The sequence below is a fragment of the Centrocercus urophasianus genome, unplaced genomic scaffold, assembly GCF_019232065.1.
Source record: "Centrocercus urophasianus isolate 14NV4802_14NV808 unplaced genomic scaffold, USGS_Curo_1.0 seq_10, whole genome shotgun sequence".
Lineage (NCBI taxonomy): Eukaryota > Metazoa > Chordata > Aves > Galliformes > Phasianidae > Centrocercus > Centrocercus urophasianus.
In genome coordinates, this window is record NW_024884142.1 from 19,411,888 (window position 1) to 19,427,706 (window position 15,819).

Below are 15,819 nucleotides of genomic sequence, written 5' to 3' on the forward strand. Positions count from 1 at the left end.
GGGGGGGGGGGAAGAGGGGAGGCATCCCCCGAGAACCGGTTTCTTCTTCTTGCCCTGTGGATATCTAATCACCTCCCTGCCAGATGTCTCTGGGCTGTTCTCAAACCTTATCAGTATGGCCTGCATCTCCCTCACTATCCCAGACCCAGTGTCTGCCATCCCTTATTTTTCTAACAAGCTCTACATTCTTTCTTCTATAAACTATCTCTAACTATCCCCCTTCACCTCCCTTATTCTCAGTCACTGTGAAGCCTTCTTGCCTTTTTACTTTCACTTATGGGGCCCTTCTCACCTTTCAGCCTGTTCCCAGACAATAAAATATGAAACAAAATAAATGTGACCCTCACTACTTTCGTTCACTTCAATGCAAAAAAGCATTCTGCTTGCTGAAATTCAAATACACTCCAGGGCAAAAGCTTCTTATGGGATAACACACACAAGTTTCTCATTACTAGGTCAACCTCCTGCCTTGTTAATAATGCTCTCCCCTGTCACCTGGGAGATATGAATTTAGATCACTGACTTAACCTTTTATTTTGCAGATTGCTAGAGACTTCAAACAGTATCTGTTTCCTGGTGCTTTATCTATTGTTTTGGAGTGATAACATCTACAGCACATTGAAAATAAAAGTAACTTTTTTTTTTTTTTAAAGTCTAAACTTATAAATTAAGTTAGCATTGGTTGTACTATCATTCAATAAGATCAGGACAGACTGGATACCTGGGCAGAGAGGAACTTGATGAGGTTTAAAAAGAACAAGCAGAGTCTTGTACTTGGGGAGAAAGAATCACATGCATCAGTACAGATTAGGAAATGATCTACCAGAGCTCTACTGAGAAGGACCTGGAGATCCTAGTGGAGAATACGTTGGCCGTGAGCCAGAGTGTGCCGTTGTGGCCAAGATGGACCATGGTAGCCTGGGATGCATTAGAAAAAGCACAGCCAGTACATGGGGGAGTTGAGGGAGGTGATCCTGTCCCTCTGCTCTGCCCTGGTCAGGTCACATTCAGACTACTGTGCCCAGTTCTGGTCTTCCCAGTTCAAAAAAAAAAAAGGAATCTCCTAGGAGTCTGCTAGAGGACCACAAAGATGATAAAGGGCAGGACCACCTCCTGTATAAGAAAAGGCTGAGTAACTTGGGCCTGTTCAGCCTAGGGAAGAGAAGACTGAGAGGGGATCTGATCAGCATTTATAAATATCTAAATGGAAGTGGGAGGCAAATGGATGAGGCCAGGCTCTTTTTGGTGGTGTGTAACAATAGGACAAGGAGTAACAGCCTAAAGCTTGAACATAGAAAGTTCTGTACTAATGTGGAAGAATTTCTTTATGGTAAGGGCAACAAAGCATTAGAATAGGTTGCCCAGAGAGATGTGGAGTCTGTTTCAATGCAGATATTCAAGACCCATTTGGACGCCTGCCTGTACAAACTGTTATAGGCTACCTGCTTTAGCAAGGAGTTGGACTCTATGATCTCCTGAGGCCCCTTCCAACACCTGCAATTCTGAGATCACAGCATGTATTTTCAGTTCTTTTGAAAACATCTGATCCTTAATCTTATTGCTCGTTTAGTTTCATCTCTAAAACTTACCTTGTTCCCAAGTGCCTAGAATTTTGATGCAAAAAAGACTGCTCGTAATTGATACTTGTACTTATTAAGGTTACAAATGCTACCATTCAAAATGGGCCATAGAGGAAACCGGGAAGCTACCATCTAATTTTCACTTCAACAAATTTGACCAGAAATATGATCTTACTGCAGTTTGATTCTTTCCTTTTCTTTAAATAATTTGTCTGGGAGGAAAATGAGGCTTCTCTATAGCTTCATTTATGTTTTTCAACCTCTCCCAATTAAGAGAAAATTGAATGGATATCTCACCATAATTTACACTAGAGTTTCAATAATGTATTACTAGATTTGATGATGGAAAGCTGGCTGCATTTAAGGTCATCATGACATTTTACAACAAATCCTAATGAAGCAAGAACTTCTACAGATCTTTTGAAGCTCACTCATTAATACATTTGCTCAGTAAAATATCACAGAAAGTCTACATGAACACAGATTTCACATTTTTGATTGAAGTCGAATTAACTGGTAAAAGGAGTGAATTAAATAAAGTAATGGTCTTCACAGAGGGGATGGGTAGAGAGGAAGGCAGCAACACAAGTAACACCGGAAATTGGAGGCTTTCTGATATAAAGGGAACTCTTTGGTTGCTTAAATGCACCTCATTTCTTGTTGTATCACACCAAGCATCAATTAGATACGTAAATATTGTGTTTGCATGTTTATAATGACCATGTTTACTAAAATCCTAAAGCTTTTTTTTTTTTTTTTTTTTTTTTTTTTTATTAAACATTTTTTTAAAAAAAAAAAATTTTTTTTTTTTTTTTTTTTTTGTGCTTTGAGATACCAGTGTATTTTCAGTCACTTTATTTCTGCCAGCTAAGTTTAACTTCATTCTCTGCAATGGTACCTGAACATATGAACTATTATTCCTGTCCCAAAGGATAGGAAGAATATGTGACAAATAATTGGCTATAAAAACTTAATTTGGATAAATATTCAGACTTTCAGTGTCACATTCAGTCACTTGAAGAGGAATCTTCTCAAACACATACATAGTTTAAGTTACATTAGGTGTATATCACATTTGTATTAGACTTTCACATTTTACTATTATTTATATCTATAGATGCAGATTTAAAGAATTGAGTAAATCCAAAGTGATCTGAGCTTTCTTTTTTTTCCCCCCATAGGTTCAGTGTGCAGAGGTAGTTCCTGAAATTACAAAAAAAAAAAAAAAAAAAAAAAGCAAATTCTTCCTGTATAACACAGGAGAAAAAAAATCAGTATTTTAGATGCAAACTGCTGTGATCTTCTGAAACCAAGAAGCTTCTTTAACTTTCTGCTAGGGCTTTGGTAATCAAATAATATAGTTAATTTCAACTGCATTTATGAACAATCTCTTACCCATTCAACAAATTCTGCATAAAATAGAAGGGTGAATTCAGTAGGACGTGAAATGGTTCATTTACATCATTCAACCGATGTTTTTAATATAGAAAGTATCAATTTTACCTTTTTAAGTGACTGTTTTGAAATAATTTCTGCTCTGTTTCTGTCAGAGATTCTGAATGGCCCAGTTTGGGGCCAGTTCAGCCTGGTCCCATCTCTAAATGGGGCAGAAGGACCCATAAACCCCTGTCCAGGAGAGGAGGAAGATGGGTAGGGAACAAGGAAGAGAAATGAGCTTAAAAACAAAACAGTGAGAAAGAGCCAAGGGAGAAAAACTAATTAAACTAAATATGATAGCAGAATGTGAGATAACACAATATAATTAAATATAATTGGAATTGAAGCTAATAAATCAAATAAAATGAGAGAAAGAGTGTCCAAAACCAAAGGCCTTAATCTAATCTGAAGTTGAGATGGCTAGGAAACCATACCACAGAGATGAAGAGTAAAAGAAGGGTTATCTCACGACTCATGAGCGGTTTTCTCTCTCCCTCTAAACAGAAAATGGAAACAGAACAGTGAATGTCATCTGGCCTTTGTAGTTCTCTTCTGAGAGCTACAAATATTTACGTTTATTTCGCGTCTCCTTATTTTGATGGTCTGGTAATTTGTGATTAATATATGCAGACTTATTCCAGAAGACTGTTTACGTTGTCTTTTCAGAGTTTTTTATTTTTATTTTACAAAGCATACATATCTCTTTGTTAAAAATAATAGCCATAAAAAAGGACAACTGCAAATAAATGAACAGAATGATTTTCAGTATTAGAAGTTAATAATTTACAAATAAAAAAAAAAAAAAAAGAGAAAAATAAACCCTGCTGAGAAAGACAAGAAAGTGACAGGCATAGGTTGTGACACAGCAACAAAATGTGATATCAGCAGAAGATGGGATTTCAAATAACGTGATAAAGCAAAAGTGACTAAAAGCAGTAGAGAAGAAACATGCTTATTGCCTTGTCATAGCTGCTGCATTTTGGGGCACCCCTTCTGAGAAAGAACAGGACGACAGCTTCCCCAAAGAATGGCTGAGCAGCCTCCTTCTGAAAGTGGAAAATGCCTTCAGCAGACTGTAAACACAGACATTCCTAATCTAATTTCTCCTCCCCCTCCATTCTACCCACTTGAAAGTCCTGCCTGAATTTCATTCCCCTAGGCAAAAAAGAAACCTATGAAAGTTCCACTAAACCCAGGAAGCCACCCCTCTTAATCATGTCTCCAAACCTTTTTATTGCAACTTGTTTCTCAGTGCAAACCTGACCTTTATACAAAGAGTTACTTTCTTCTAACTTAGTGTTTTACGTTCTAATGCAGGATGTCCTTAGGCATAGAATCCTTCAGTGCTTTGAGGCATTCTTTCTTAAAGAAAAACAGCATTTCATCTCCAGGTTGTGGCCTACTTGGGAAGCTGCCAAATGCCAATTGCCAACTCAAACCTTAAAGCTCTTATATGGCAGAACCATTTCTGGTACAATTTTTCAGTTACTGCAGAATGCCACATGCTTACAGAAGTGAAGCATTACATGTCATCTAACAATTTTCTCTACTTTTGCTAAACTATACAGAAATAAAATTTATCACTGCTGTAAGCCCCTTTTTATTCACGTAAGTAGGTCTGCTCAAACAGGTTGCTGATTTGATTTACAGCGTTACTGTTTGTAAAAATGCATAGTCAAACAAACAGCAAGCGGTCAACGAAAGGAGATAATTTTATCCTACAGAAACAAATGTTTCTTTTTCTCTCCGGTGCTACTGCAGAATTCAAACATTATTTTGAAGGTAAGTTAATTTTCTGTTAATTTAAGTCTGGGTGGCCAAGCTATGCCACCAGAATACAGTTTGAAAATATACAGTACACAAAACTGGTGCAAACATTGGAAAGCAAATAAATTATTTCCCAATACTTGCCAACTATATTTATGAGATTTTCCTTTATATATGGATATTTCTACAAAGGATTCCAAGAGGAAAATTAGATTCTCTTCCAGTCCACAACACAAATACAGCAAAACTTTTTAAGGACTAAAACAATCCTTGTACCTCAACACCACACAATAGAAAATCTTTAAAGCAGAGTATGTAAGCAGCAATGGATCTCAAGAATGCTTGATTTGATTAAAGAAAAAGATTCAGAAACTATTATAATCTTGTCTGATGCTTTCTGATGCTGGAAATACACACAATGTATGAACATTATCTGGCAGTAAAAGCAAACAAAATGTTTGTGTTAAAAAGTTTCTCAGTGAACCAGGACAAGCAGCCCCTAAAATGTTAGTGCCGCAGCATGCTTCTGTTTGCTCAGTTCAGAAGGTACCAAACTGAGACATACAAAAAGTGGAAGCTGGTCTGCTTTAAAGACAAAATTTGGCCACTACTATGAAAGAAAAGGAACCAATAATTGTAAGTCACAGTGCTACAATCAGCTCTCAAATAGAACAGCTATGCAGTCTACCTACCGACATTTCTAGTGCTATTGGACTCATTGTACTGCACATCTTTTAAGTACTGTGCCCAGAAATAGTAGAGAAAAGAGAATAAGCTTAACCGTAGAAACCACATCCAGGCCTCCTGGGCTGTACTGTTTAAAAACCTTTTCTATCTTGTTTTTTATTGATTTTTTTTTTTTTTTTGAGGCAGAGATGTCTAAGCAAGCCTAGCAGAAAGAAAACACTAAAAATAAAGTAATGATACATTTCAAAAGTGATATCAATCTAACTCAAGAAAGGGAATAAATATTTGACAACATTTGATTTTATTATTTGTTGAGCTAAGGAATTAATCTCATGACATTTTATTTTCAATTAAAAGTGTATTTTTAAACAGTGCACTGCACTGATGCCTCATGTAATGAGAAGACTTTCACCATGCTCTTTGGTCAAAAAAAGGGATAATTCTGTCAGTTTTCCACTGTAAGACCTATTTAACAGCTGAACCATAATTAGGAAAAATCGACACTAGAAGAAAGACAGGAGGGAAGCAACTCTTCCTTTGTAGAATTTGGGAAACAGTATGTACTTTATAAGTAAGGCAATGTAAATTGAGATGGTTATGTGAAGAACAGATACATATGAGCTACAAATCTCCTCTGAACATATACAATTCTACACAAGAACTAAAAGTTCTGACAAGTTCTTAATGGCAGTAATCTTAAAATAGTACAGAGTATAGTATATAGTATGGAGTTTCCAGAAACCATTAAGTTTTCTTTGTAATGTTTCAAATTAACATAAAAATAAACTTAACTCCTTTTTTTTTTTTTTTAATTTTTACTTTATTTATTTTACATAACTGCAGAACTCATTTGCAAGCATCAAAGCTTAAAAAAAAACTACTGCTAAAAAGCAAACACTGGCTTCTTTGATTGTAGTTGGTTATGTTACTCTGCATTATTTATTACTTTGTGACATGGCATACTTTTTATGTGCTTCCAACAACAAGGGAGAGATAGTTAAAACAGCCTGATTTCTTTTCCTATTTGTTGTAAAAGCGAATTTTTCAGGACAAAAGTTTATGTAGGTTATGACTATTTCCTATCTGGTAAACTCCAACTCTAAGACAGAATATAACCATTCATATATTCATGAATATTATGGAAAGTATTTGAATGTACTCAATATTTAGAAATACATGTCTTAGCAACTCCTGATTATTGATTCTTTCACCAGAAAAATCCTTCTGAATAGTAGCTTCTAAAGGATTCCAGGGAGACGTTATCAACCTAATTCATTTGTATCCTTTGGGAATTTTTCAAAGACAATATTAAAATTTAGTAGAAAAAAGAACAGTACACTGTGAGAAATTTTAAGTCTGGAAGCTTTTTGTAGATGTGAGCTAGGGAAAAAAGTAGTACTAAGATATGGAGAGAAGTTCCAGACCAGAAAAGAAATACTTTTCACTCATTGGTGTAAAAGCCCCGGAAGTCTGAATAGGAAAAGAAAATGAAGTGTTTCACTTTAGTGAACTGCTTAGATCACTGCCTATGTCAAAAGTACAAATCACGTTGTACAAACTTACTCTTTACTACTTATAACGTTATTGAACTGCAGTTCAGAAGAACAGATCCTTCTATTGAACCAGGAAACCACATCCATTCAAGGATTCAGAGAATTCATTTTTTGGTATGGGTGAGTGAAGCAATCAAAGTTGCTGAAAACTACAGAGTCAGGATTCAGTAGAGATGTTCCTTTTTCTCCTTTTCTGATTTGGACCTATGCTCTGTACAAACAGAACACACAAAATACTGTGGTGCACAGCAAACTGTTGCAGGAGAACTAAGTGTTGTGCTTGAAATTTGCATTTGTCTGCCAATATACTCATCTTCCTTGGCAAGCCACAAAGAATAATTTTGTGTGGTTTATTACATCTTTATTATTAGAAGTTCAATGATTGTATATTAACTGTTCTTCCAGCACACTCTGAAAGGTCATTTCAAAATGAAGCTGCTGCTGCGAAGTCAGGCTGTCCTCTGCTTCATAAACACGGAGAATGCTCAGTAAGGAAACTCCAGTATTATGTTAGATATTTATTTCTTTAAAGCTGAAATAAATCTAGCTATATATCCCTTAGGGATATTACTTCACTGTTACACATGAAGAGAGGAAATCTGGTACAGTGAGCTTAGGTACAGGCAATGTTTCAGATTGGAGATGTGCACACATGACAGACAAATACTCGCTTTTCATTACATTTTGTTCAACTATTACTGCTTGAGCTCAATTCAGTATCAATTTTAGAAAAAATAAATGAAGTAACTCCTTTCTTTTAAAAGTATTTCTGATTACCTTCTCTTTCCTCCATCCATCCTGAGTTCAGGACATACATTCTCATCAACTCTGAGATGAAGAGTGTAATACTTTACCTCATGCCTGCTAATGATTTTTAAATTTAGCTTTAACAGTTTTCTCAGCTAGCAGGTGCTAAAATCAAAACTGTACCAAGGCAGAGAGGGATGCATGGGAAAGACGATTATCACGATTACATGATTTCAAAGATTTCAAGCTATCAGAGCTAGAAAGCCTGCTGCCCGCAATAATCAGAAGCACATGGCACTTCCAGCTGTTGTACATATTTTTGACCCTAGAGCAGCTCACAAAACACTCACTCTATCCAACAGCACTGGGCAGTGCTTGCTTTACTCAAAACAACTGTTGTCTATGCTACAGCAGCATCTAAACTTGCAGAACAGGCTCAAAACTCAAATTCTTCCTTTTTAATATATCACTACTGGCAGATAGCAAAACACCCACAGGCTGATCTACAGACAGCAAAATAACTCAACTTGCAGAGACTGCTATTTTACTCTTTGTGACACCTATCACCGACTTACAGGTAACGCATATTAAATAAATTATCTACTATTTCCTATTACCTAACATACTGAAGTACATTACCAAAATCTCAAAATCTTTATTTTTTTTTTCCATATAGCTAAAATTTACTTATAATCTACAGTATCATTAACTGTCCAACTTGCTATTCATTAGCTACGTTACCTGTACTTTTTCAGAGCTGTTTCATGAAGTTCAGTACTACTTCTGTTGTTTCTACCACTTGTTTTTTTCCAGCATTGCTACTGTTATTGTTTCAATTTCAAACCTCTATCGTTCCACAGTGAATTTCAATTACGTGACTGTTCAAGGCCAACTAGAAAGCATCATAAAAAAAATGTGGCTTGTTGCCAGTTTTAGAAACCAGCTGTTATTGGTCTGAAATAGTAAAAATTAAACAACAAATAACGAATTTGTCTGAAAGACCCTCTGAAAAAAAAAAAAACAAAAAACAAAAAACATAGAGCCCCCTGTTTAACCTTGAAAACTGAAAGTAGTAGCTGGGAAACACACGCTCAACTAGAGTCCTAAACACAAAAAATCAAAAATAAGCATATTAAATTACTTGTTGACTGACAATTGTAAATATTCCTAAAAGAGATCAGAACTCTTTGAAGTAGCAGAATTGAATATAATCATTGCCAGAAAAATTGGGGAAAAAAAAAAGGACGTTTCACTACTTTGGCAGAATTGATCGTGTACCAGCTGCTCTATTCCCCCAGCAAATGGAAGGGTCATTTCAAAATGAGGGTTGACTAAATGCAGCAGACAGAAAAAAACAGGAAGAGATGAACAAATTCAGTTCACGAACATGGCTCAAGTATCACTTACTTCTCCACCTCTAGAGACCACGGCCTGAATGGCAAGAGTCAATGCCTCTTAAGATCTGCTCCTATACAACAAAATACAACCACTAACAACCACGTGTTAATATGGCATGCTGCTTTAGGACAGGAAATTTTATTTACAACTAACAGCGAGGTTTGAGCTAAATAATGTAGTATTAATTTTCTGTTCATTTTCCGTAGTCTGATAATTACCTGCAATTGTAAAATAACCTTCCAGCACAGCTCTGCCATTAGCACTCTGTGATATTATGGCTCTCCAGTACACGGTACAGGAAAAAGGAAAGGAATGGATCAAACAATATTGAAATCACATTTCCTGCTACTCTTAAACATATGCTCCTCATCTGCCTTACTCTAAAATCTGCTTGGCTAGAAATAACCAACAGTGAAAATACTTATTTTTCAAATTGTACAGAGAACAACATGAATGGAAGTGGAAAAACAAGGCTAAAATGAACCAGCATTCAGCACAGCCCAGATGCAGTTGAAAGCAGAAGCAGTGCTGATTATTCTTTAGAAAGAATAAATCTCCAAACATGCTGAAAGAGAAATAAAATATCTTCACAAGAACACATCCCAGGATAAAGAACGTCTGCTTTTTCTCTTCTAGTGTCAAATTATTAGCAAAGGTTCATTTTGCCCTTTATTGTTTTTGGATTTTTGTTATTTGAGCCACATTTTACTCAGTTACACCTCAAATATTTCTTCCTAACAGTCTCAATGCTGATGGATTTCAGATTGGAAAATGTAATTGCTTTTCTGGGATTTTACTACATTCATTTGGTAACAAAACTGCTGAAAAGTATCACAGTGGATGAACTGCAGGTAAATGATCCAAGACAGATTTAATCTAATATATCTACTAAATCACTTTAATTAGTTTTGGACTGTCAGCTCCTAGTTCTATGTTTTTTAAACAAAGAACAACACCACAACCTCTTATTTGAAAGGAGCTCACCACCTTCCTCAAGCCAAATAACCTCCCAGAAGTTTAAAGACATGTAAACAAACCTATAGTTTTTTTTAGTACATGCTTTAAGAGAACACCTTGCAGAAAAAAAAAAGTATCATCAGTATGCCACTTCCAGTTTGGCAACAACAAAAAAAATAACTGACACCTTGAAACCTTTATCTGGTAGCTTCTGACTCTAGCAATCTTGTTTAAACTGATTTAAATTCACATTTATTTTAATACATGCTTACAAAAACTGAAATTTGCCACTTGGTTTGTTTTTCTGCATTGCTTATCGATGTCAAATACAGCAATATAAAGTTGAGGGCTTTAAAACTAAATATGGTAACAACTGCTACTCCAAAATGTAGGCAGCTATTATGAACAATTTAAATAAATCAAACTATATATATATATATGTTTATCTTGGACCAACAAAACTCATCTTTTTTTATTAAATGTATAGTATGTGAATAAACAATAGATGTTATAACCTTGTTGTAAATAGTGCTTCCTTACTCCTCAGCAGCAACTGTTTTGAAAGAAGTCTCATATTGATATTAAAGAACAAAATGCGTGAGATAAAGCTGTCATTTTAAGATCAAAACAATCCCGAAATTATATCCAAAGTGAAACAAATCTACAAATCATACTACCAGTTCTAACAGTGCACATACAGGTCTTCCTTAGGTGCCACGAGAGACTTGTCCAAACATTTTTCGGTGAAGAGGAACGAGAGAGAGAAAATAATACAATGAACATAGATTGAAATAAATATCTTCCCCAGTCACTGCAGTCTTAAAAGATGATGCATTTTATTTTTTTTTAATCTAGTGGGAATTCCCATTCATATTAAGAACTGTGTGCCTAATTAAGCCTTTTTTCCCCCCCATCTTTGACAACATGAAGTTACGTACTGCTATGGCACACAACTCTCTGCCATGGAATGGATAGAGTGGCAACTAAACTCACACTACTGCTGTAAAAATGTACTTCTTGGCCTTTAGTTAGATTCACACATTTGCACAAGGAGCTATCTGGTGAAAAAATATGTTTACTCTTCTTTGTCTCTATTTATGTATTAAGGAGCCAAAACATGTCCTGATGGATCAACAAAATAAATGGTAGAAAGTATTACATTCTTTCCTAAAAACTACCTTTTTTTTTTTTTTGTGATAGAGGTAGATAAGAATGTAAGATAAATGTGATCTGTCAGTTCTGTGTGTATTTATTACAGGGAAAAAAACAAATTCAGAAACAACAAATTAGGAGAATGAAAGGAAAATCCAACATATTTCGCAGTCTTCTCAGCATGTTTTGAAAACTTTGTTATTCAACAGAATCACTTCTGTTTTTCCATAGCTAGTTTCAGCTCCGGTGTTTGTAATGGTGAATACTGAAATCAGATGTTTGGATGTTAGTATTTATCTTTAATCTTCCAGTAAAAAGATACTGACAAATTTTAAAGATGGTGCCTTACCAATGCCCTGCCAATTTCACTTTGATCGCTGACAGTTACTGATTATCAGGTCAAATAAAGTGTTCCTGTCTCTATATTAGTGAAGGAAGACTGGCAGCATGAAGTGCAGATCCAAGCTAGAGATGGCAGTCTGTTGTGTGAAGCAGATGTGGCATGCAGACATGGCTGTATTGTCTAGCTCCCAAACACAGAGCCAGGACAGAAGTATTCTCAAGAGAATGCAGAAGTTAGCAGTTCTTGGCTAAGGAATATCATGTTCAGACAAAGGCAAAGGAAGGCAATCCAGTTGTTCAGTTCTTAAAGTAACATGCAGTTTGGTTTCGATTACTTAGGGAAAAAAAAAAAAAAAAAAAAAAAAGAGACAAAGCCATTTTTTTGTTGCCTTCCTAAGTTGGGGATTTGGCCATGCATAGTCTGGGCCATGTACAGGAAGCATGCATGATTGCAAACCCGATGATTTACATATAGGACAAAACAGTATTGCAAATGAGAAGAACTTCAAATGGGTATTGTGTGATAGTAAGGTGATCATGAATCATTTATTTACTACCGTACTGGCCAATCTGTATAGAACTGAAGATGAACTTTTAAGAAAATTGAAAGTAAAACCTTATATAATTTCTGATCTCACACCAAAACTGATGCTGCCATCCTAAAACCCACCTCCCTTGTCCAACAGACTCCTCTCTGCCCTTAAAGTGCTAAGCAGAGCCTCATGATCCACAGTACTGTGAATGAACTTTGCCTACCCTCATCTCTTGTGAAGGTGCCCCGCATTGTCCACACTTGACCTCTCTGAAATAAAAATCTAACAGCTGTGTCTTATTCCTGGGCTTATAAATGATTTATTCTCAATTACAGAAGAAGTCTTTCTGTTTGCTAGGAAAGCCGAGAAGAGACCAGAACAGCAGTTGGTTCATGCCATGGAATTAAAGCCCTAGTAAGACAAACATCAGAAAAGAGATTTACAGAGGGGGAAATATGAAAGAGGGACCTGAGATGTGTATCTCAAATATCAGAGATATAGGATCAGAAACATTCAGGTGATTAGTCTGCTCTCAAGAGCTGACTCTCCTTGCAGGGCTTATATCTGGGGCATATAGTCAAAAAAGAAAAAAAAAAAAAAAAGCTGTTCCACCCACTCCATTTTTACTGCTAGAAATAAACCAGTTGTAACAGATGAAGTTTGCATATCAGCCAAGATGCTAAGTACAGTCCTTGTGTGATAGGAAGAAGTAATTAGTTCAACCACTACCCACAACCCAGGATTCTTTTTAAGGTAGGGAATAGGAGGAGAGGGTGCCACAGAAATGTGTAAGAACATGGCAAGCATATAGTGATGCTTTTGAAATATGCTCCCCCAGGCTCCAACAATTTGCTACTTGTGAACTTCATGAAAAAAGATTTTCTCTTTGCATTTAATACCTTTTAATGAACCCTCTTCATGAATTTATACATATTGCTTTCAGAACCCATGTAATTTTTAGTATCCACAGCATCCTACAAAAAGAGTTCCACAGATGAATTACTCAGAATTCCCAGATATTTCAACCACACTGAGGGTATTTTTCCCCTCAGAATGTACAGAGTTACAAGAGAAAACAAATTTTAAGTTACCCTCCACTCTAATCTGCTTAAAGAAGGCAGCTAAAAGGAACTAGTCATGCATCACCTAACAGCTGTGGGAAACTAATCCCATGAAACACGGTTATCTGGACATACTATTTGCAGTTTCATAGCTCTAAGAAACTAGCTCCAAAACTGGAAACTTCTTTTTTTTTTTTTTTTCCCCATGAAGATCTTCCTATTTAACCTTGGATATTTGTAAAAGGAGAAAGCCTACTGTAGCCGTCAGCACATTCTGAGGATGAAAGAAAGAAAGAAAAAAAAAATCTACACTTTCAGTGTACAGAGAAAAGTATTTTATTGGTATGTAAAGAGTAGTTAGACATTACAGAATATAACAAATTGCCACTTGATGTCAAAAGAGCTTTCTATTAGGAAAATATTTTCTGCTACCATAAATAAATGGTAGAACTCAAGAAGACCTGAACCTTCAAATTGTTTTTCCATACAGTATACATTTGTTATATCATGTGAGAAGTTCCTGTTCCAAACCTTGTGCTCACAAAGAGGTATGTTCTACTCTAGTCTTTGTATCTACACAACTGGATTTAGTTCATGCCTCAGTTCTCTCATGCCTCACAAATACCAATGAAATACCATCTAATGAAAGAAGTTTAACTTATCTGAAAAAAAGAACATCAGGATGCATGTAACAGAGAGCAAGAACTGGCTAATTTGAAAACAGAAGCAGGAAAATGAATGACCTGTAGTTTCAGAATCAGTGCAAATGTAAAGATTATATTCATGTTCATTAATGAATTTGATATAAAAGCTTAAAATGTTACTGTTCCTCAACTACTCTTCTATGCCCTCAGATAAGATCTTCCAATCTTCCAAAAACGAATACTTTCAGTACATTTCAGCTCACAGTAAAACACTCTAACTTGAATTGTGTACAAATGAGAACATTACAGAATTCATTTTTATTGCCATGGATTACAATAATATCCTAAGTTATGTGAAAAATTATATGGCAAACTCACACTTTACCAAGTATCAGAAAAAAAAAAATCTTTAAAAATAAGCCTTCTGCTTCATACATTCAACTTAGTTCTTCCAGAAGGCAAATAAGCATTCAGCTTTCAGAAAACAGAGCACTCGATGCAGCTTTAAAACTTTGTTAGCTCTTACACAAATCATGAAACAAATACTGCCTTGAGGCAGGCATGTGGAAAACAGCTTTCTAAATAACCAGCACATCCTTGATAGCTTCATTAGCCCCAAACAGTAATAAAACAAAACACAGACATATCCAGGAAAAGCTTCTATGGTCTTTGGTTTTAGTTTTTACTTAACTCATGCGTTACATTATATTGTATATTATTATAATGCAGTGACTGTATCATTGCTAAACTTTTTTTTATACTTAAACTTTTCACCTATATTGTTTGGTCATGACCCTGTTCAAAATTTTTCATAGAGAAAATAACTAACTCTCACGTATGACAGGGGAGGTTTGAGATAGTTATATTTTGGATAACCAAAATGGTACTGCTGTTCTATAAAATGAAAAGAGGAAACTTCAACTCTTCTTGGTCAGTCTTTTTTGTTTCAGTTTTAGCAACATCAGCTTCTGTGAGAAAGTTATCATAGTTATGGCACATTGGACATGGAGCTCCAGCTTCTACAGGTATTACGTGGAATGACTGACGTAAAATGACCTCTGAAGTTTTATGAAGTCCAATGCAATATTCTTCAAAAAAAAAAAAAAAAAAAAACCAAACAAGAAAACACAACACATGGGGAATTTTCATACTGCATCTGAGATAGTTGGGAACTGGCCTGGACAATTTCACACATTCATGCTGCAGAGAGGAACGTAAAACTTGTTGGTTCAATTACATTCCCTATGCAGTGTCAATACTGTGTCATAACAACTTGAACTACAAAAAGTTTTAAACTCATTAGTTAGCTGTGAGGTGGATTCTTATCAGGTAAACGAAATATTACTGTAAATCCACAAGCATGCTGCTACTCACAGGGCATTTGGTATAAGCTGACTGTATATTTGCAGAAAAGTAGCAAGGATCTCGCAGTTTAAGTCCACTGTTGCATGCTTTGATCATAAAAAAAAAAATTATGTTGCAAAGGATAAGTAACTTTTAAAGAACGTTCTATTTCTTACAGAAAAAAATCACAAATTCTTTCATGTTTTAAAGAAATCCATTAAATGCTGTGATTTTATAACTGTGAGGTTATAAAAAACCTCACAAGTGTCAGAAAAGCATATGAAGGTATCAAAGCACTGTTGAAAACGAAAGTAGTTGTTAGCTTGCAGACACTGTTAAAGGCTACTGAAGGCAAGCTGACGCTGCTGCTCCAACATTTCTAATACATTTTAAGTTCTATTTTTCTTCATTTTTGACTAAAACATTTAGGTCAACGCATATGACAGGTGTATTAAGCTGCATTGTATAAGCAAAATCAAACGTTTCAAAATACCAACTTTGATGTTTCAAAATGAGATCTGAATTTGTTAGTGAAGAAGGGAGTACATTATCACATCCTTAACATCTTCAGATTTTGGATAGATTCCCCGAAATCGAACCCAACATCTACATACGCC

At 35.6% G+C, this 15,819-nt stretch overlaps 1 protein-coding gene across 1 annotated transcript in view; it reads right to left on the reverse strand.

The window, feature by feature from the left end:
• Positions 1 to 15,819, reverse strand: part of EYS (eyes shut homolog) — a 660,788-nt gene that overhangs the window by 152,142 nt on the left and 492,827 nt on the right. The window lies entirely within an intron of this gene.